Source organism: Salmo salar, chromosome ssa15 (genome assembly GCF_905237065.1).
Source record: "Salmo salar chromosome ssa15, Ssal_v3.1, whole genome shotgun sequence".
NCBI classification, from domain to species: domain Eukaryota; kingdom Metazoa; phylum Chordata; class Actinopteri; order Salmoniformes; family Salmonidae; genus Salmo; species Salmo salar.
Window position 1 is genome coordinate 93,731,257 of NC_059456.1, and position 24,029 is coordinate 93,755,285.

Here is a 24,029-nt window from a genome sequence, read left to right on the forward strand (position 1 = left end):
TAATAAACATGTTACTGTCACGTCCTGACCAGTAAAAGGGTCATTTGTCATTGTAGTATGGTCAGGGCATGTGGCAGGGGGTGTTGTTTCTGTGTGTTTTGGGGTTTGTTTCCAGGGGATATGTTCTAGTTTTCTTTTTCTATGTTCATTTTATATGTGTGACCGAGTATGGTTTCCAATCAGAGGCAGGTGTCTTTCGTTGTCTCTGATTGGAAGCCATACTTAGGCAGCCTGTTTTATCCTTTGGGTTTGTGGGTGGTTGTTTTCCGTATTGTCTGTGCACCTTACGGAACTGTCATTTTGTTGGTTTGTTAATTTTGTTTAAGTGTTCACTTTAAATAAATATAAGAAGATGAGCACTCAACACGCTGCGCTTTGGTCCAATCCTTCTAACAGTTGTGACAGTTAGCCCCTTAGCAAACCCCTAACCACCGTTATTCTGCCAAATTCCAAAATCTCCATGCTCCTCTTCTTTTGAAGCATGTCTCTTCTCTGAGGGAGAGAGGCAGAGAGGGAGAAAGAGAGAGGCAGAGAAGGAGGCAGAGAGGCAGAGAGAGAGAGTAGAACACAATTAGACCCAACCAAATCATGAGAAAACAAAAATATAATTACTTGACACATTGGAAAGAATTCACAAAAAACAGAGCAACCTAGAATGCTATTTGGCCATAAACAGAGAGTACACAGTGGCAGAATACCTGACCACTGTGACTGACCCAAACTTAAGGTAAGCTTTAACTATGTACAGACTCAGTGAGCATAGCCTTGCTATTGAGAAAGGCCGCCGTAGGCAGACCTGGCTCTCAAGAAAAGACAGGCTATGTGCACACTAACCACAAAATGAGGTGGAAACTGAGCTGCACTTCCTAACCTGCCAAATGTATGACCATATTAGAGACACATATTTCCCTCAAATTACACATATCCACAAATAATTAAAAAACAAAACCAATTTTGATAAATTCCCATATCTATTGAGTGAAATACCACAGTGTGCCATCACAGCAGCAAGATTTGTGACCTGTTTTCACAAGAAAAAGGCCAACCAGTGAAGAACAAACACCATTGTAAATACATATATATATATCCATGTTTATTTATTTTGCCTTTTCTATTTTAACTATTTGCACATAATTTGACATTTATAATGTCTTTATTCATTTTCAAACTTTTGTAAGTGTAATGTTTACTGTTACTTTTTATTGTTTATTTCACTTTTGTTTATCTAGTTCACTTGCTTTGGCAATGTTAACATATGTTTCCCATGCCAATAAAGCCCTTAAATTGAAGAGAGAGGGGAAGAGAGCGAGAGAGAGTCAGAGAATGAGAGAAAGAGCCCTGCACTTGAAATCAATGAATAGGTTCTGGAATGTGCTGTGAGGGTCTGGTTTAGATAGATAGAGGGATGGAGGGAGACAGAGGGATAGAGGGAGACAGAGGGATAGAGGGAGACAGAGGGATAGAGGGATAGAGGGAGACAGATAGAGGGATAGAGGGATAGAGGGAGACAGAGGGATAGAGGGAGACAGAGGGATAGAGGGAGACAGAGGGATAGAGGGAGACAGATAGAGGGAGACAGATAGAGGGAGACAGATAGAGGGATAGAGGGAGACAGATAGAGGGATAGAGGGAGACAGATAGAGGGATAGAGGGAGACAGATAGAGGGATAGAGGGAGACAGATAGAGGGATAGAGGGAGACAGATAGAGGGATAGAGGGAGACAGATAGAGGGATAGAGGGAGACAGATAGAGGGATAGAGGGAGACAGATAGAGGGATAGAGGGAGACAGATAGAGGGATAGAGGGAGACAGATAGAGGGATAGAGGGAGACGGATAGAGGGAGACAGATAGGAGGGATGGATGGAGACAGATATGGAGGGATGGATGGAGACAGATATGGAGGGATGGATGGAGACAGATATGGAGGGATGGATGGAGACAGATATGGAGGGATGGATGGAGACAGATAGGAGGGATGGAGGGAGACAGATAGGAGGGATGGAGGGAGACAGATAGGAGGGATGGAGGGAGACAGATATGGAGGGATGGATGGAGACAGATATGGAGGGATGGATGGAGACAGATAGGAGGGATGGAGGGAGACAGATAGGAGGGATGGAGGGAGACAGATAGGAGGGATGGAGGGAGACAGATAGGAGGGATGGAGGGAGACAGATAGGAGGGATGGAGGGAGACAGATAGGAGGGATGGAGGGAGACAGATAGGAGGGATGGAGGGAGACAGATTGGAGGGATGGAGGGAGACAGATTGGAGGGATGGAGGGAGACAGATTGGAGGGATAGAGGGATGGAGGGAGACAGATAGGAGGGATAGCGGGATGGAGGGAGACAGATTGGAGGGATAGAGGTGTGGGGGGATGGAGGGAGACAGATTGGAGGGATAGAGGTGTGGGGGGATGGAGGGAGACAGATAGGAGGGATAGAGCGATGGAGGGAGACAGATAGGAGGGATAGAGGGATGGAGGGAGACAGATAGGAGGGATAGCGGGATGGAGGAGACAGATAGGAGGGATAGAGGGATGGAGGGAGACAGATAGGAGGGATAGCGGGATGGAGGGAGACAGATAGGAGGGATAGAGGGATGGAGGGAGACAGATAGGAGGGATAGAGGTGTGGGGGGATGGAGTGAGACAGATAGGGAGGGAGTGAAAGTGTGTTCATGTGTGAGTAGGAAAGTGGGTCAGTAATGGGGTGACCCTGCTGGGCTTGGTGTCTGGAATCCTCTGTCATTTGGCTGCCTACTCTGCTGGTTAAACAGTGGATGACATACTGTACAGAACTTCCACACTACTAGTCTATACTCAGCTGTGGTCTCTGTCTGCTATGCTGTCTCGAGGTCGTTTATGCTCTCTTTCTCTCTCTCTATATCAGTAGTCTTGTTCTCTCTCTCTTTATGCCGACACACACACACACACACTGTGATGTGATCGATGAAGTTGACTGTGGTTTTGTCTCGTTCTGCCCTCTGCCACCTAATTGACATTCACCAGCAGAGTGTGAAGAGCAGAGCTTTTATCTGTGATGAATTGATAATTACCTCAGATGTGCCTTATGCTTATTTGTAAATACAGCACTGACAAACCATAACATCAATTAATAGTAAGGCCACATTAACATAACATTGTAGCTTGCAGTCCTACTCATAAAGTATCTCAGAGTTGGATGCTGATGTAGGATCAGTTTAGCCTTTTAGATTATAATGAATGAGATTATATGGACAGCGTGGACTTGATCCTAGATCACAGTAGCCTCCTGTAACCTACTCAGACAGATATGTGAAAAGCCTTCCACTGCTCAGGTATTTAATGGACAAATATTATGGCAAATATTACAGTGGGCCAGGCTGACTGAGCGTATTCTTCAGCTTCTAGTGTGAACTGAGAGGGGGGGAGAGAGGGAGAGGGGAGAGTTGAGGGGGAGAGAGGGAGAGTTGAGGGAGAGAGGGGGAGATTTGAGGGAGGGAGAGGGGAAGAGTTTGGGAGAGTTGACAGAGATAGAGGGGGAGAGTTGGAGAGTTGAGGGAGAGAGGGGGAGATTTGAGGGAGGGAGAGGGGAAGAGTTGGGGGAGAGTTGACAGAGATAGAGGGGGAGAGTTGGAGAGTTGAGAGAGAGAGAGAGTTGATGGAGAGCAGGAGAGTTGGGAGAGAGAGAGAGAGAGAGGGATAGGTGGAGAGGGAGGGAGAGAGGCTGTGCTTTTATATTTCAGGCTTCTCTTACAGTACTACTCTCTTTCTCTCTCTCTCTCTCTCTCTCTGTGGTCACCAGAACATTCTGCAACTTCATCAAAGGTTGACATGAATAGCCTTTCTGATGTCACTGAAGGAAAATCCCCACAGAATAGATTTGAATAGTGGTTTAAAAAAGGCTTCAGTGCTGTTATCAGTAGAGATGGGACGTTGGACGTTGAATGGGGCTGTTGGGCGTTGAATGGGGCTGTTGGGCGTTGAATGGGGCTGTTGGGCGTTGAATGGGGCTGTTGGGCGTTGAATGGGGCTGTTGGGTCATACAGCTCAGGAGAAGTTCTCCTCCTACAACGCCTGCCTAAACAATTAGGCCTATAGAGATATTTATATTTTTGTCTGATAACCACTACATTGTCTTATGGGAAGAATATATGGAAGTATGGAGAATGTTTTGTTCAGACATTGGTAAAACTTTGCCTTAAAGTATAGGTTACAAAGGTTGTATAAGTAGTTTAGAAATCGATAGTGAACATTGCAGCAACATCAGCAAGCATCAGCTATACTTGTTTACTTCTAATTTATAAACTACTTATAGCCATGATCAAGTCCTGTATAACGTTGTAAAGTGTTAGGAAGATCTTTGGCCTTAAAGTGAAACTGGATCACTAATTAGTGTGTTCTTATTAGGCCTAATAAACACTCAGGGGACAGCTGTTTATCCTCAGGCTGTCAGTCAAGAGGACGATGGCAGTCGCTGACGTCACAGCAGTAAACATATCTTCAACTGCTCGTCACTGATCTTGTTTTCAGGCGTTTTAAACTCTTTCAGTGAAGTATCCTGATCTGACCTCGGTACAAACACACCAACCCCAATCACTCACTCATTCTCAAACCCTTTACAACCATGTATTCAGTTGTGTAACCCCAGACAGGAATTTATAGACAAACGTCTTAATCAATCATCATCAACTCCAATATCTAACAGTCATTCTGTTGTGGGTGTTTTCTTTTTGGATGTGAGGTGAAAAAGCATTCATTGATGGATGTTTCCAAAGCAGGTTGACGTTTGTCACTAGTCTTGTCCTGGAGTTCGAACTGAGCCTTTTCCCCTTAGATAGGACAGCTGCAAGTCAAAATTTGCAATATTGCAAAATAATTAATGGAAACAGAAATTAGCTAATGTAAGATTATGGTTAGCAGTGTGGTTAAGGTTAATGTTAGAGTTAGATTGTATGACTTTGTAACTGTGCAGAGCTGCCTCCAGAACAGGATTCATGACGATAAACGCTAAGCTGCGTTTCCAGAGGTCCAGTCAAAACAGTCGCAATGTAATAGCAATACTAATGTAATCAAGTCACCTTTCAGCGGTGGCAGGAAAATAAAGTAATTTAACTGGCATTGCTAGCTTTATGCTTCAGCTGGCATCATGTCCTTATGCCCCTGCTGTTTACTGTTGGGTCCAGCCAGTCCCAGCAGGCCAAATAAAGGCCTTCTTCATTCATTACCTCTAACCTGTACCCCCGCACACTAACTCGGTGTAACGATGTGCGTTGAGAGTCGGAAAGCAAGTTCGGAGTGAGTGTTTTAATAAATAAACGCAAAACAAGAAACACAAATAACGAACAGACTTAACACTGGAACAGAAACAATAACGCCTGGGGAATGAACCAAAGGGAGTGACATATATAGGGAAGGTAATCAGGGAAGTGATGGAGTCCAGGTGAGTCTGATGATGCGTAGGTGTGCGTAATACCCTGACTACACCGCTCGCGTCGTGTGCGCGAGTGTTGCAAAATAAATTTAGGAATCTATGTTATTCAATTATTGCACCCACACTGCTCGCGCACGCGCCAACAAGCGGCTAAAATAGAAGTCATTCCTATTTCTGACGCAGACGCGCTGCAAGTCCTGCCTCTCCCATCTCCTCATTGGTTTATAGAAGCAGGTACCTACGTGCCATCTCCTCATTGGTTATACCCACGTGGGTGATTGAAAGACGAAATGTTTTGCCAGTTGTCGTGGTAATTACTATGAATGAATGTAGATGCCAATCACCATATAAGTTCAAAGATGAAAACGCCTGGAAGGAGGAGAGATGACCAGAAACGATGTTGACCGTTTTATGTGTGGATTAATTGTCAGAGTAGAGGACCTTGTGCATTTCAGGTAAAATAACAACTCAATGTTTATATCCCAGGACAAATTAGCTAGCAACAGCAAGCTAGCTAAATAGGACAAATTAGCTAGCAAGTGCAAGCTAACCTGCTAAATTGCCATACATGTTTAATGCTTTTCGACCTGTCCCCAAATTAATGTCATTGGTTCAGAGTTTGTTTTGATATTTTAACCTGCGTGTCGTGATCGCGTTTGGTGTAGGGGGACAAAATAAATGTATGCACGATAGCGCACGATGGCGCACGAGCGCAGCAGGTTTGGGTTCCGTGTAATGATGGTGACAGGTGTGCGCCATAATGAGCAGCCTGGTGACCTAGAGGCCGGAGAGGGAGCACACGTGACACTCGGTACCGGTACCCCCTGTATATATAGCCTCATTATTGTTATGTTATTGTTACTTTTTATTCTTTTTTACTTTAGCTTATTTGGTAAATATTTTCTTAACTCTTCTTGAACTGCACTGTTGGTTAAGGGCTTGTAAGTAAGCATTTCACGGTAAGGTCTACACGGCACATGTGACATATAAAGTTTGATTTATATAGCCCTATATATATATATATATATTCAGGTAATACATTCAATGCTGTATTAGCCTTATATTTAGCTAATGAATGATGGGTTAAGCATAATAAGTGTCACGACACCGACGGATGGTGGCGTCCCTCCTCGGCCGGGCGGAGCTCGGCGGTCGTCGTCGCCGGCCTACTAGCTGCCATCGATCCTTTTTTGTTTCACTTTCTGTTGGTTAGGTCTAGGTAGGCACGCACCTGTTTTGAGTTAGTTATTAGTAGGGGGGGTTATTTAGTTTAGCGTAGGATGTCTGTGTTTGTGCGTGATTATGTTTCTTGTCCGTTTTGTGTGCTGGTTTTCCTCTGCCTGTGGTTGGTCTCTTTGTATTCACCACCGCAGAAGTATTTAAGGGCTGCGTCCCTATTTTTGGCGACCACATCTATTTTTCTGGAATAAAGAAGTGTGGTCAAGAATTCTCTGTCTCCTGCGCCTGACTCTACCTCTCCTGCTTTATTGAGCCAGCCCGTGACAATAAGTTTAACTTAAAGCCTCTGTCTCTTGGCTATACGCACACAGCTGTGCTCCGCTGGCCTCCCTGTAAAAAAGGCTCCTTAGCTCTTGGAGTCCCATGGAGGAAAAGCTAGACTAGAAGAGCTTGCTGGAGATATTTGTTGTTGTTGTTGCTTTTCTTATACCAATAGGCTATTCGAAGAGGGACGCATGCTCTTGTTTGCTGAATGTTTAATATAGCAACCAATAGAATTCACAGGTAGTTTGAAAGAAGAGCAAATGCGCAATGGCGGTAGGCTATAGCAGTTATTTATTCAGACCCATAACCATTCAATCTTGGTGAAGAAAGCCTAATTCTACTCCTATATTACAATTATTTTATATGTACACATATATGTTTTTTGTTAGCGGGTCGATCAGCTTTAATGTTACAGATAGATTGTGGTTTCCATCAATGTAATTGTGTGCATCATTTCCAATCCCCCAGTCAAAAGTTTGGACACACCTACTCATTCAAGGGTTTTTCTTAATTTTTGCTATTTTCTACATTGTAGAATAATAGTGACATCAAAACTATGAAATAACACATATGGAATCATGTAGTAACCAAAAAAAGGGGTAAACAAATCAAAATATATTTGAGATTCTTCAAAGTAGCCACCCTTTGCCTTGATGACAGCTTTGCACACTCTTGGCATTCTCTCAACCAGCTTCACCTGGAATGCTTTTCCAACAGTCTTGAAGGAGTACCCACATATGTTGAGCACTTGTTGGCTGCTTTTCCTTCACTCTGCGGTCCAACTCATCCCAAACCATCTCAATTGGGTTGAGGTCGGGTGATTGTGGAGGCCAGGTCATCTGATGCAGCACTCCATCACTCTCCTTGGTCAAATAGCCCTTACACAGCCTGGAGGTGTGTTTTGGGTCATTGTCCTGTTGAAAAACAAATGCTAGTTTCTCTAAGTGCAAACCAGTTGGGATGGCGTATTGCTGCAGAATTCTGTGGTAGCCATGCTGGTTAAGTGTGCTATGAATTCTAAATAAGTCACCGACAGTGTCACCAGCAAAGCACCCCCATACCATCACACCTCCTCCTCTATGCTTCACGATGGGAACGACACATGCAGAGATCCGTTCACCTACTCTGCGTCTCACAAAGACATGGCGGTTGGAACCAAAAATCTGAAATTTGGACCAGTGTAATGTCCATTGCTCGTGCTTACATTTACATTTACGTCATTTAGCAGACGCTCTTATCCAGAGCGACTTACAAATTGGTGCATTCACCTTATGATATCCAGTGGAACAACCACTTTACAATAGTACATCTATATACATTTTTATTTATTTATTTATTTAAAAAAATAATATATGGGGGGGGGGGGTTAGAAGGATTACTTTATCCCAGGTATTCCTTAACCTCTCTAGGCTAGGCGGGACGAATTCGTCCCACCTACGTAACAGCCACTGCTATCCTGTGGCGCGATTTTCAAAACCTTAAAAATCCTATTACTTCAATTTCTCAAACATATGACTATTTTACAGCCATTTAAAGACAAGACTCTCGTTAATCTAACCACACTGTCCGATTTCAAAAAGGCTTTACAACGAAAGCAAAATATTAGATTATGTCAGCAGAGTACCAAGCCAGAAATAATCAGACACCCATTTTTCAAGCCAGCATATAATGTCACCAAAACCCAGAAGACAGCTAAATGCAGCACTCACCTTTGATGATCTTCATCAGATGACAACCCTAGGACATTATGTTATACAATACGTGCATGTTTTGTTCAATCAAGTTCATATTTATATCAAAAACCAGCTTTTTACATTAGCATGTGACGTTCAGAACTAGCATACCCCCCGCAAACTTCCGGGGAATTCGCTAACATTTTACTAAATTACTCACGATAAACGTTCACAAAAAGCATAACAATTATTTTAAGAATTATAGATACAGACCTCCTCTATGCACTCGATATGTCCGATTTTAAAATAGCTTTTTGGTGAAAGCACATTTTGCAATATTCTAAGTACATAGCCCAGGCATCACGGGCTCGCTATTTAGACACCCGGCAAGTTTAGCACTCACCATAATCATATTTACTATTATAAAAGTTTGATTACCTTTTGTTGTCTTCGTCAGAATACACACCCAGGACTGCTACTTCAATAACAAATGTTGGTTTGGTCCAAAATAATCCATCGTTATATCCGAATAGCGGCGTTTTGTTCGATGCGTTCCAGACACTATCCGAAATAGTAAAGAAGTGTCGCGCGCATGGCGCAATTCGTGACAATAAAATTCTAAGTATTCCATTACCGTACTTCGAAGCATGTCAACCGCTGTTTAAAATCAATTTTTACGACATTTTTCTCGTAGAAAAGCGATAATATTCCGACAGGGAATCTCCTTTTCGGCAAACAGAGGAAAAAATCCCAAAGGCGGGGCGGTCGGGGTCACGCGCATAAGCCAGTGTCCCTTGATCGGCCACTTGAGAAAGGCGATAATGTGTTTCAGCCTGGGGCTGGAATGACGACATTCTGTTTTTTCCCGGGCTCTGAGCGCCTATGGACGACGTGGGAAGTGTCACGTTAGAGCAGAGATCCTTAGTAAATGATAGAGATGGAAAAGAAGTTCAACAAATGGTCAGACAGGCCACTTCCTGTAAAGGAATCTCTCAGGTTTTGACCTGCCATTTGAGTTCTGTTATACTCACAGACACCATTCAAACAGTTTTAGAAAATGTAGGGTGTTTTCTATCCATATGTAATAAGTATATGCATATTCTAGTTACTGGGTAGGAGTGCCCTTGTTTGGGTGTAGGGCCTGATCAGAGCCTGAAGGTACGGAGGTGCCGTTCCCCTGACAGCTCCGTAGGCAAGCACCATGGTCTTGTAGCAGATGCGAGCTTCAACTGGAAGCCAGTGGAGTGTGCGGAGGAGCGGGGTGACGTGAGAGAACTTGGGAAGGTTGAACACCAGACGAGTTGCGGCGTTCTGGATGAGTTGTAGGGGTTTAATGGCACAGGCAGGGAGTCCAGCCAACAGCGAGTTGCAGTAATCCAGATGGGAGATGACAAGTGCCTGGATTAGGACCTGCGCCGCTTCCTGTGTAAGGCAGGGTCGTACTCTGCGAATGTTGTAGAGCATGAACCTACAGGATCGGGTCACCGCCTTGATGTTAGCGGAGAACGACAGGGTGTTGTCCAGGGTCACGCCAAGGCTCTTAGCACTCTGGGAGGAGGACACAATGGAGTTGTCAACCGTGATGGCGAGATCATGGAACGGGCAATCCTTCCCTGGGAGGAAGAGCAGCTCCGTCTTGCCGAGGTTCAGCTTGAGGTGGTGATCCGTCATCCACACTGATATGTCTGCCAGACATGCAGAGATGCGATTCGCCACCTGGTGTTTCTTGGCCCAAGCAAGTCTCTTCTTGTTTTTGGTGTCCTTTAGTAGTGGTTTCTTTGCAGCAAATCGACCAACAGTTGATGTTGAGATGTGTCTGTTACTTGAATTCTGTGAAGCATTCTTTTGGGCTGCATTCTGAGGTGCAGTTAACTCTAATGAACGTATCCTCTGCAGCAGAGGTAACTCTGGGTATTCCTTTCCTGTGGCGGTCCTCATGACAGCTAGTTTCATCATAGCGCTTCATGGTTTTTGCAACTGCACTTGAAGAAACTTTCAAAGTTCTTCGGAAAGTATTCAGACTTCTTGACCTTTCCACGTTGTTACGTTACAGCCTTATTCTAAATTGATTAAATTACATTTTATCCTCATCAATCTATACACAATACCCCATAATGACAGAGCGAAAACAGGTTTTGAAACAATTGAGCTCAGGTGCATCCTGTTTCCATTGATAATCCTTGATGTTTATACAACTTGATTGGAGTCCACCTGTGGTATATTAAATTGATTGGACATGATTTGGAAAGGCACACACCTGTCTATATAAGGTCCCACAGTTGACAGTGCATGTCAGAGCAAAAACCAAGCCATGAGGTCGAAGTAATTGTCCGTAGAACTCTGAGACAGGATTGTGTCGAGGCACAGATCTGGGGAAGTGTACCAAAACATTTCTGCAGCATTTAAGGTCCCCAAGAACACAGTGGTCTTCATCATTCTTAAATGAAAGACGTTTGGAACCACCAAGACTCTTCCTAGAGCTGGGCAATCGGGGGAGAAGGGCCTTGGTCAGGGAGGTGACCAAGAACCCGATGGTGACCCGGACAGAGCTCCAGAGTTCCTCTGTGGAGATGGGAGAACCTTCCAGAAGGACAACCATGTCTGCAGCACTCCACCAATCAGGCCTTTATGGTAGTGGCCAGACGGAAGCCACTCCTCAGTTAAAGGCACATGACAGCCTGCTTGGAGTTTGCCAAAAGGCACCTAAAGGACTACCACTACTCTGGTCTGATGAAACCAAGATTGAACTCTTTGGCCTGAATGCAAAGCCTCACGTCTGGAGGAAACCTGGCACCATCTCTATGGTGAAGCATGGTGGTGGCAGCATCATGCTTTGAGGATGTTTTTCAGCAGCAGGGACTGGGAGACTAGTCAGGATCAGGGGAAAGATGAACGGAGCAAAGTACAGAGAGATCCTTGATGAAAACCTGCTCCTGAGTGCTCAGGACCTCAGACTGGGGCGAAGTTTCACCTTCCTACAGGACAATGACCCTAAGCACACAGCCAAGACAATGCAGGAGTGGCTTCGGGGCAAGTCTGAATGTCCTTGAGTTGCCCAGCCAGAGCCCGGACTTGAACACGATTGAACATCTGGAGAGACCTGAAAATAGCTGTGCAGCAATGCTCCCCATCCAACCTGACAGAGCTTGAGAGGATCTGCAGAGAAGAATGGGAGAAACTCCCCAAACACAGGTATGCCAAGCTTGTAGTGTCATACCCAATAAGACTCAAGCCTGTAATTGCTGCCAAAGGTGCTTCAACAAAGTACTGAGTAAAGTGTCTGAATACTTATGTAAATGAGATATTTCAGTTTTTTTAATAAAGTTGCAAACATTTCTAAAAATCTGTTTTTGCTTTGTCATTATGGGGTATTGTGTGTAGATTGATGACGGGACAAAAACTATTTAATTGATTTTAGAATAAGGCTGTAACATAACATCATTTTGGGAAAAGTCAAGGGTTCTGAATACTTTCTGAATACACTGTATATATTAAATCTTTTATATATTTTCCTTTATTATTTTCCCCTAACCCTACCACCCCTCCCCTAATTGTAGTAAACTAATGGACAACAACACTTACAGTGGCTTACGAAAGTTTTCACCCCCTTGGCATTTTTACTATTTTGTTGCCTTACAACCTGGAATTAAAATAGATTTTTGGGGGGGTTGTATCATTTGCCTACCACATTGAAGATGTAATAATGTATTCTTGTGAAATGAACAAGAAATAAGACAAACTGATTACTTGAGCGTGCATAACTATTCACCCCCCCAAAGTCAATACCTTGTAGATCCACCTTTTGCAGCAATTACAGCCGCAAGTCTCTTGGGGTATGTCTCTATAAGCTTGGCACATTCAGCCACTGGGATTTTTGCCCATTCTTCAAGGCAAAACTGCTCCAGCTCCTTCAAGTTGGATAGGTTCCGCTGGTGTACAGCAATCTTTAAGTCATACCACAGATTCTCAATTGGATTGAGGTCTGGGCTTTGACTAGGCCATTCCAAGACATTTAAATGTTTCCCCTTAAACCACTCAAGTGTTGTTTTAGCAGTATGCTTTGGGTCATTGTCCTGCTGGAAGGTGAACCTCCGTCCCAGTCTCAAATCTCTGGAAGACTGAAAGAGGTTTCCCTCAAAAATGTCCCTGTATTTAGCGCCATCCATGATTCCTTCAATTCTGACCATTTTCCCAGTCCCTGCTGATGAACAACATCCCCACAGCATGATGCTGCCACCACCATGCTTCTCTGTGGGGATGCTGTTCTCGGGGTGATAAGAGTTGTTGGGTTTGTGCCAGACATAGCGTTTTCCTTGATGGTCAAAAAGCTCAATTTTAGTCTCATCTGACCAGAGTACCTTCTTCCATATTTTTGGGGAGTCTCCCACATGCCTTTTGGCGAACACCAAATGTGTTTGCTTATTTTTTTCTTGAATCAATTGCTTTTTTCTGGCCACTCTTCTGTAAAGCCCAGCTCTGTGGAGTGTACGGCTTAAAGTGGTCCTATGGACAGATACTCCAATCTCTGCTGTGGAGCTTTGCAGCTCCTTCAGGGTTATCTTTGGTCTCTTTGTTGCCTCGCTGATTAGTGCCCTCCTTGCCTGGTCCGTGAGTTTTGGTGGGCGGCCTTCTCTTGGCAGGTTTGTTGTGGTGCCATATTCTTTCAATTTTTTAATAATGGATTTAATGGTGCTCCGTGGGATGTTCAAAGTTTTATGATATTTTTTTATAACCCAACCCTGATCTCTACTTCTCCACAACTTTGTCTCTGACCTGTTTGGAGAGCTCCTTGGTCTTCATGGTGCCACTTGCTTGGTGGTGCCCCTTGCTTAGTGGTGTTGCAGACTCTGGGGCTTTTCAGAACAGGTGTGTATATATACTGAGATCATGTGATGGATCATGTGACACTTAGATTGCACACATGTGGACTTTATTTAACTAATAATGTGACTTCTGAAGGTAATTGGTTGCACCAGATCTTGTTTAGGGGCTTCATAGCAAAGGGGGTGAAAATATATGCACGCACCACTTTTCAGTTTTAAAAAATAAAATAAAAAATGTATAAGTGCTTTTTTTCATTTCACTTCACCAATTTGGAGTATTTTGTGTATATCCATTACATGAAATCCAAATAAAAATCTATTTCAATTAATACTTTTGCAAGGCACTGTATGTTTCTACTTCCAGTTTATACAGTTGAAGTCGGAAGTTTAAATACACTTAGGTTGTAGTCATGAAACTAGTTTTTCAACCTCTCCACAAATTTCTTGTTAACAAACTATAGTTTTGCAAGTCGATTAGGACATCTACTTTGTGCATGACACAAGTCATTTTTCCAACAACTGTTTACAGACAGATTATTTCACATATAATTCATTGTATCACAATTCCAGTGGGTCAGAAGTTTACATGCACTAAGTTGACTGTGCCTTTAAACAGCTTGGAAAATTCCAGAAAATGATGTCATGGCTTTAGAAGCTTCTGATGGCTAACTGACATCATATTTCAAGGCCTACCTTCAGACTCAGTGCCTCTTTGCTTGACATCATGGGAAAATCAAAAGAAATCTGCCAAGACCTCCGAAAAAATATTGTAGACCTCCACAAGTCTGGTTCATCCTTGGGAGCAATTTCCAAATGCCTGACGGTACCACGTTCATCTGTACAAACAATAGTATGCAAGTATAAACACCATGGGACCACGCAGCCGTCATACCGCTCAGGAAGGAGACGCGTTCTGTCTCCTAGAGATGAATGTACTTTGTGCGAAAAGTGCAAATCAATCCCAGAACAACAGCAAAGGACCTTGTGAAGATGCTGGAGGAAACAGGTACAAAATTATATATATCAACTGTTAAACGAGTCCCATATCGATATAACTTGAAAGGCCGCTCAGCAAGGAAGAAGCCACTGCTCCAAAACCGCCATAAAAAAGCCAGACTACGGTTTGCAACTGCACATGTGGACAAATATTGTACTTTTTGTAGAAATGTCCTCTGGTCTGATGAAACAAAAATAGAACTGTAATTACCATCTTTATGTTTGGAGGATAAAGTGGGAGGCTTGTTTGCCAAAGAACACCATCCCAACCGTGAAGCACGGTGGTGGCAGCATCATGTTGTGGGGGTGCTTTGCCGCAGGAGGGACTTGTGCACTTCACAAAATAGATGGCATCATGAGGGAGGGAAATTATTTGGATATATTGAAGCAACATCTCAAGACATCAGTCAGGAAGTTAAAGCTTGGTCGCAAATGGGTCTTCCAAATGGACAATGACTCCAAGCATACTTCCAAAGTTGTGGCAAAATGGCTTAAGGACAACAAAGTTAAGGTATTGGAGTGGCCATCACAAAGCCGTAAATCCCATAGAAAATTTGTGGGCAGAACTGAAAAAGTGTGTGCGAGCAAGGAGGCCTACAAACCTGACTCAGTTACCCCAGCTCTGTCAGGAGGAATGGGCCAAAATTCACCCAACTTATTGTGGGAAGCTTGTGGAAGGCTACCTGAAACATTTGACCCAAGTTAAACAATTTAAAGGCAATGCTACCAAATACTAATTGAGTGTATGTAAACTTCTGACCCACTGGGAATGTGATGAAAGAAATGAAAGCTGAAATAAATAATTCTCTCCACTATTATTCTGACCTTTCACATTCATAAAATAAAGTGGTGATCCTAACTAACCTAAAACAGGGCATTTTTACTTGGATCAAATGAGAGGAATTGTGAAAAATGTAGTTTAAATGTATTTGGCTAAGGTGTATGTAAACTTCCGACTTCAACTGTACATACTAAGGGTGGACAATATGAACTAAAATTAATATCATGATATTTTCCACTATCCAGATGATAATGATATAATGTCACGATATACTGTACAATTTTAGTAAACATTTTTATGAGCCCTTCAAAGTTTATAAATTACAAAATATAGATTTTAACCTTATAGAAACAGAAAGGGGGCATTGCACATTTTTTACTTTATTTTTTACTTCTGTGGTAAACCTGTGCAAACATGAAACATCAACAAAGGTGTATGAGTTAAATAAATATGCAGTAAAATTAAAGTACACGGGATGTAAAGAAAATGTAAAAAAATGTGTGCAGTCTTTTTTTAGCCTAACACCGGTCATTATGAATTGAAGTTGGTAACCTTTTCAAACTAACGTCTTCAAGCATTAACCATACAGTCTGTATGTTTCTCAGTTCCCCATGTAACAATTCACTGCCTCTCTCTTCACAAGTTCTGTGCCAGGAACACCAGCCTATTGACAGTTTCTGGCTTCAAATTTGCCCTGTGGTATGTGACCACATTGCCCCCAGTCCTAAATGCTCTCTCAGAGGGCCAACTTGTGGCAGGGATGCATAAGTATTTATTTGCCAGACAACTCACTTGTGAGAAGTTGGATGTGTGAACTTGCCACCACTCCAAAGGATCAGCCTCAGTGTCTGCTGCCATCATCAGAGTGTAGCTGTCCAGGTCTTGCTCGATGACCTGGCTCTGGGACTTGGACTTCTTTGCTGATTGTGGAGCAGTGGCAGCTTCTTTCTCTCTCACTCTGGTCCTCTTCAAGAGAGAAGTCATCCACGGCTGTGTTCCCTACCAGGGGGGCTTCTGTCTCCGAGGCAGCTCTCACCTTCACCTCCACCAGCTTCTCAGTGGTCATGTAGGTGGTCTTGAACCTTGGGTCTAGAAAGGTAGCCATGGTGAGCAGCTCATCTGTTTCAGGGTCGGTGTATTTGTTATTCGGGTAATTGAGGACCCTCATCTTAATCTCTCGGGTCAGTTTGGCTTCATCCTCATTTGATTTCAGAACCTCCGTCTTGAACAAATGGAAGACCAGCTTCAGATAGGACACACTTACGTATGTCTCTCCTGACATGCTATCTGTGAAATCCTGGAGGGGCTTAAGTGTTGCCGTGATAAATTCAATGTCTTTCCAGGAGGGCGCAAAGTGCCATGTTTTTTTTGTCTGTTGCCAGGACTTGTGTGATGGTCTTCTCCTGCTCCAGGACTCTTTCCATCAGCTGCAGTTGAGACCCAAACCTAATTGAGGATTCCGTGATGAGCTTGTGGAGGGGCAGGCTCAGTTTATCCTGTGCATATGTCAGGGCCTTCTGCTTTTTCCAAAGGAAAATGTTCTGATCAATGTCTTGCACACTCCTGTGGCCCGGGAAACCCAAGGTTTGTTTTGGAAATAATTACAACAATTTACAGCATGGATATGATTACAAATTTCATCCATCTATAAATGTACATACAACTGTTGTGATTAAGAGAGCTATGTTGCTTTAGAAAACGGGAAAACTCATTTATTGAGTAGGCTATTTATTATTGAAAGAGAAAGGTGAAATTCATATGTTGAAACCATAGGCTAATGTATCAATTATAAATACAAGCAATGTAATCCATGTAATGTTTGGATATTGCATCCATTTACAAATTACAAATATTATACATTTGCATAGCTGTATATATTCGGCTTAACGTATAAGAAGGATCAGACAGGATCAGACAGGCCCTGTCAGCCATAACTTTAAACAGAGGAGATAAGGAATACAATAGTTATTCTGCATTTTAAGTTGTTTTTAAGTTACATCATTTGTCTACCTAGCTCTGTGTTTTGGACGTTGAAATGTACTAATTGCATTGTGTAGCCTGTGTCCGAAACACCCTAGTCTTGTCCATTTGTTCAGCTCCAATGCTTTGACCATGTTCGATCTGCTGTCGGTAGTCATACATACTTGACACAACTCTTTCACGCCCCAGGATGAAATTGCCTCCCTCAGCCCAGCTGCAATTATTTCTCTGGTGTGTTCGTCTGAGGAATAAGAGGTCTGAAGGCATTTGCTTTGCAGCTTCCAGTTGTCGTCAATGTAATGAATCGTGAGGCTAATGTATGGCTCTGTCGTCTGGTTTGACCAGAAGTCGACAATAGTAGAGAAAAATGCAGCGTTAAGGATTTATCTGGCAACTCTGTTCCGACAATCTGTGTCGAGTTCTGGCAGACATGTTTTACTGAAGTATTTATGGCTCGGGATCTCGTATCTTGGGTCTAGAGTTCGAATGAACTTTCTGAAACCGTCTTTCTTCAGTTTGAATTGGTTCCATTTCTTTCGCTATGTGATAAGTAATTGTACTCGTTATCTGATTCCACTTTTTGCTCTTCTTGTCATAGGGAATACCACTAATGAACGATGCCTTGAGTGATATCTAAGTGCTGGTCTGGCTTGAAGATGTCTTGGGACTTGCTCCCCTGCTCTGGGGGTTTGTTGCATGCATTCTGGTAGATTCTTCATATTTGTGCACATGCAGGGTTTTCAGGTGGTGAAAAAGATTGTTGGTGTTTCCACCTTTGGCTAGCACAATGCGTCGACACAACTTACACAGTACTGTTTGTCGGTCGAGGTCGGATATCTTAAAACCAAACCAGTCCCAAACGACAGAGGAGGCCCCATTTTTTTCTAAACCGAATCTTCGACATCCTGCAAATCAACCTCAATAGTGTTATTGTCCTTGTCTTCAGTCATCCTCAATGCTTGCTTACACTTTTGTGTTTGATTTTCGGATACTTTCTCTAACGAAAGGAGTTTACTTCACAAAATGTTTGCTTACTCTGCAGTTGTGTATGGTTGTTTGTTGACTTTGATTGGCAGGCAGATTGAGTGTAATGTCCATGCTTCTAGTTTTTTTCTTTGCTAAAAAAATGCTGTTTTTAGTAAAAGATAAACAAGTTCAACTAGCCACTGAAATGTTGAATGAAACAAAAACGCCTTATTTCATACATTTATTAATTCATCATGATAACAAAAATCCATATCATGTGTCACATCTCTCTACGAGAGGTGGGTGTATGAGTCAGGTGCAGGAGAGGAGATAAATGCATTCACAAGAGTTTAATAAAGTCCATCAAAAAACATACAGGCACAGGACCAAAATAACCAGTCCAAAATAACCAATAGAATGAAATCCTAAGGACATACACCTGAATGAAATAGATGAACAAAAATAACGTCACCCAACATAAAACAGGGAAACGAAAATAAACCCGCATGAAACAAAGCGGGTAGAGAGAAAATAAATACCCACACTAATCAACCTAAACAAGGAACAGGTGCATAAACAAAACAGACAAGACTAAACGAAAAGGAAAAAAGGATCAGTGGCAGCTAATAGACCGGCGACGACGACCGCCGAGCACCACCCGAACTAGGGGAGGAGCCACCTTCGGTGGAAGTCGTGACATCATGGCACAACGTCATACCGGTATTCACATTCATACCAGTATACCGCTCACCCCTAATACATACTATATACATTTTATACTATATACACAGTATGTTTTACAATAGTTATCTTTTGTTTGTTTTTAGTCCCATCAGTCAGCTACACTCAATCCCTCCCATCTATCTCTAAAGAACATCCAGTTTTGATTTCTATTTGTTTTAATAATAGCGATATTTTGTAGATGATTTCATTTTCAAATAACCGAAAGTTAGAGGTTGTAATCTGAATAAAGGAGAAAAGGACATTCTTTAACTTGGGGTGAGACATTCTTACTAATCTGCTATAAAACCAGATTTAAGTATATGTTACGTTCGTCTGAAGGATGAGACCAAGGTGCAACGTGGCAGGCGAACATGTTCTCTTTATTTAAATGAACACCATCAAAACAACGAAATACAAAAATGAACGTAAAGTTCTGCAGGCTATAAAGCAGCTCTACAAAAACAAGATCCCAGAAAAACCCAGTGGGAAAAGGCTGCCTAAATATGATCCCCAATCAGAGACAACGAAAGACAGCTGCCTCTGATTGGGAACCATATCAGGCCAACATAGAAATAAAAAAACATAGATATACATAATCTAGAATGCCCACCCAAATCAGACCCTGACCTAACCAAATAGAGAAATAAAAAGGCTCTCTACGGTCAGTGCGTGACAGTATAACTTTTGTATGACTGAAGCCTTATAGGCAGAGTTGCAAAGAAAAAGCCATATCTCAGACTGACCAATAAAAAGAAAAAATTAAGATGGGCAAAAGAACAACAGACACCGGACAGAGGAACTCTGCCTAGAAGGCCAGCATACCGGAGTCGCCTCTTCACTGTTGACATGGAGACTGGTGTTTTGGGGGTACTATTTAATGAAGCTGCCAGTTGAGGACTTGTGAAGCGTCTGTTTCTCAAACTAGACACTCGAATGTACTTGTCCTCTTGCTCTGTTGTGCACCAGGGCCTCCCACTCCTCTTTCTATTCTGGTTAGAGCCAGTTTGCACTGTTCTGTGAAGGGAGTAGTACACAGCGTTGTGCGAGATCTTCAGATTCTTGGCAATTTCTCGCATGGAATTGCCTTCTTTTCTCAGAACAAGATAGACTGACGAGTTTCAGAAAAAAAGTTTTGTTTCTGGCCATTTTGAGCCTGTAATCGAACACACAAATGCTGATTCTCCAGATACTCAACTAGTCTAAAGAAAGCCAGTTTGATTGCTTCTTTAATCAGAACAACCGTTTTCAGCTGTGCTAACATAATTGCAAAAGTGTTTTCTAATGATCAATTAGCCTTTTAAAATGATAAACTTGGATTAGCTAACACAACGTGTCATTGGAACACAGGAGTGATGGTTGCTGATAATGGGCCTCTGTACGCCTATGTAGATATTCCATAAAAAAATCTGCCGTTTCCAGCTACAATAGTCATTTACAACATTAACAATGTCTACACTGTATTTCTGATCAATTTGATGTTATTTTAATGGACAAAAAATGTGCTTTTCTTTCAAAAACAAGGACATTTCTAAGTGACCCCATACTTTTGAACGGTAGTGTAAATATAAATTCCAGTCATACTTTATCCAAAGGCTTTTTTTCAAAGTCAGCTATGAATACCAGGCCTGGTTTCCCAGATTTTTCATAGCGTTGTAAAAAACCTGTCTGATTAGTATGAATAATATCCAACAATAACTTTTTTGTATTCTATGCGCTATGCATTTAATCAAACTATTATATTTATCTGACTATCCACAATAATCGCATTATTGTGTGCATTGGAAGGGTAGTATATTAATGAAATGGTGGTATATTAATAAAATGGAAGTAAATGAATGAAATGGTAGTGTATTAATGGAAAGGTAGTGTGTTAATGTAAGGGTGGTATATTAATGGAAGGGTGGTAAATTATTGAAATGGCAGTATATTAATGGAAGGGTAGTATATTAATTGAAGTGTAGTATAATAAATGTAAGGGTAGAATATTTAAATGGAAGGCTAGTATAATTAATGGAAGGCTAGTATATTAATGGAAGGCTAGTATATTAATGGAAGGCTAGTAAATTAATGGAAGGCTAGTAAATTAATGGAAGGCTAGTATAGTAATGGAAGGCTAGTATAGTAATGGAAGGCTAGTATAGTAATGGAAGGCTAGTATAGTAATGGAAGGCTAGTATAGTAATGGAAGGCTAGTATAGTAATGGAAGGCTAGTATAGTAATGGAAGGCTAGTATAGTAATGGAAGGCTAGTATATTAATGGAAGGCTAGTATATTAATGGAAGGCTAGTATATTAATGGAAGGCTAGTATATTAATGGAAGGGTAGTATATTAATGGAAGGCTAGTATAGTAATGGAAGGCTAGTATATTAATGGAAGGCTAGTATAGTAATGGAAGGCTAGTATAGTAATGGAAGGCTAGTATATTAATGGAAGGCTAGTATATTAATGGAAGGCTAGTATATTAATGGAAGGGTAGTATATTAATGGAAGGGTAGTATATTAATGGAAGGCTAGTATATTAATGGAAGGCTAGTATATTAATGGAAGGCTAGTATATTAATGGAAGGGTAGTATATTAATGGAAGGCTAGTATATTAATGGAAGGCTAGTATATTAATGGAAGGCTAGTATATTAATGGAAGGGTAGTATATTAATGGAAGGGTAGTATATTAATGGAAGGGTAGTATATTAATGGAAGGCTAGTAAATTAATGGAAGGGTAGTATATTAATGGAAGGGTAGTATATTAATGGAAGGGTAGTAAATTAATGGAAGGGTAGTAAATTAATGGAAGGGTAGTAAATTAATGGAAGGGTAGTATATTAATGGAAGGGTAGTATATTAATGGAAGGGTAGTATTTAATTGCAATTGGAGCTAATGTATTTACAGCATTTCAGAATTGACCAATAAATAAACAAAATAGTCAGAAATTACCATTAAATATAGGAAGCTGTAACTTCCAATAGCCCTCAAGACCTTGGTTAGCCTAGCCTAGTATCTCAGTGCTCCCTCGTGTGCTGTGTGTGTTGTCTTAGTTGATTCAGTCATTGGCCTCTGTCCCTTCTTTTATAGCTTTCTCTCCCTCCCTCCTCTCATTCCCTTTCTTATTTCCCCTCTCCCCTGTGCAGTTAGGGCACTTTCCACGTAGTACTCTCATCCCTCTCAATCTATTCATGGTTGTGTTCAAACATTACATTCCTGGGACACTGGGAAATGCCTTCATTTGGAAATGTCCGTTCTCTCATGTCCTTGAGTGTAAATTGAGAGGCCTGAAAGAGAGCTGCGATGTGGCTTTGAATGTTAAGTGTCATCACTCTCTTTATTGTTTCAAATATCAAGGTGTTGTTAGTGTATTAAAGACGGCTGTCATTTGATCTGCAGCAAACCATTTAGCTTCTAATTGTATTTAGAATAACCTGACACTCATGAGTCACCGCGTTTGACCACACACACACACACACACACACAAGAACCAACCCACACATGTTATGTTCTTCTATCCTCGTGGGGACCTAAAATTAAATTCCTAACCCATACCCTAAATGTAACCTTAACCCTAAACCTAACCCCTAAGCTTAAAATAGCCTTTATCCTCAGGGGATGTGGGAAATGTCCCCACGAGGGATAATTGTCCTTGTTTTATTATCCTTGTGGCGACTTTTGGGGAATTTAGGTCCCCACAAGGATAGAAGAACCAATCCACACACATACACACACCCTCCCTCCCAGGGCTCTCTAGCCTCAATCCCTTATCCCTGACAGTTTAGAGAGAACGTGACCGCAATGATACACTGCCCTAATACTCTAGTGATTACTGTCACATTGCTTCTCCTTTGTGGTGCACCCGCATCCCCTCCCTTCCCACAAACCCTTCTCTGCCTGCCAAGTGAAGGAGAGGGGGAGAGGTCAGCCAGGGTGAGTAAGGACACACAGGGTGAGTGGGGATAGGGCTCCGTCCCTGCAGAGAATTACAATTAGATGGTCTGCTCTGCGCTGCTACTCTGTGAGTGAGTGTGTGACTCCTCCCCCTCTTCCCCCACCTCATCCTCCCCATTTTTCTCCTCCCCTCCTCTTCCTCCTCCTACCCCTCTTCATCCTCCTCCTCTATATGAATACCAATGTCACTGAGTGAGTGAGGAAACGCACTGCCAGTCTCAGCCTGTCAAACTAGCATCTTTGTCATAAGACCTGGCTGTCAGCAACAAACCAGGCTGTTCCCCACAGGTCTGGGTTGGAATTTTCTAGACTCATGGAAATAGATTTAAAAGACCATAGCTCAGATCAGGGTGATGCACACAGACACACACACACACACACACACACACACACTCTGTGGCTGGATGACCATGCAGGGATAAACACAAGTTCACACAACCTTGCTCTTTATCCAACCCACCACAGGAAATTAGATGCCTTCTAAGAAAAAGCCCAGTGTGGTATTTGAGCAGTATATGTCAGCAGAGATGATTGAGGTTGATGTACCACCTGGTAGCATCACAGAGTAGCCCTGACAGCTCAATGGCCCTGTAACTATTTCTGCCACTGCCCCAAGGCTGACATCTTAAACTCACACCTGAGTCCAAATAGTATTAGCTATCTTCAAAATACTCTAGCTGCCCTGGATTGGGCTTGCCTGGTGTTATGGAACCAATGGAATAGTCCCAAAAGTGTCAAACCCACCCAGCTGACACTCCAGCCAGGCTCAATCAAACTGAGCGTTTTTTGAAAGATAATAAATACTACTTGAACCCAGGTCTGGTAAGAGTCAGCCACACTCTGGAAAATGTGTAAAGATCCACTGTATTAGGCCAGTCCTATGTAAGTCTATATTCATAGGTTGCATGTGTCATCACAATATTGCTTTGAACGTTCGTTTTGGACTGATGCCCGACTGAGTATTCTACTCAATACATTGTCAATGAGAGCTGATGGAGATTTCATCAACAGTGCATCATAGTGACTTGGAAATACAATGACATTCAAAAGGAGGCAAATAATTAGTAGGAAAACCTTTTGTAATAATTTTGATGTCGCCAGATTGACTTTAGATGAAGTATAACGTTAGCTAGCTAGCTAGCTAAGATTGAGGGGATGCCACTGGATTTTAGCTAGATAATGTTAGCATACTATGGCGCCACCGGTAGATTGCGGCTTGAGAACGTTCA

At 42.3% G+C, this 24,029-nt stretch overlaps 1 protein-coding gene across 2 annotated transcripts in view; it reads left to right on the forward strand.

The window, feature by feature from the left end:
* The window catches only part of LOC106572662 (low-density lipoprotein receptor-related protein 1), a 249,595-nt gene that overhangs the window by 19,327 nt on the left and 206,239 nt on the right, over window positions 1-24,029 (forward strand). The gene's annotated exons all lie outside the window — the stretch shown is intronic.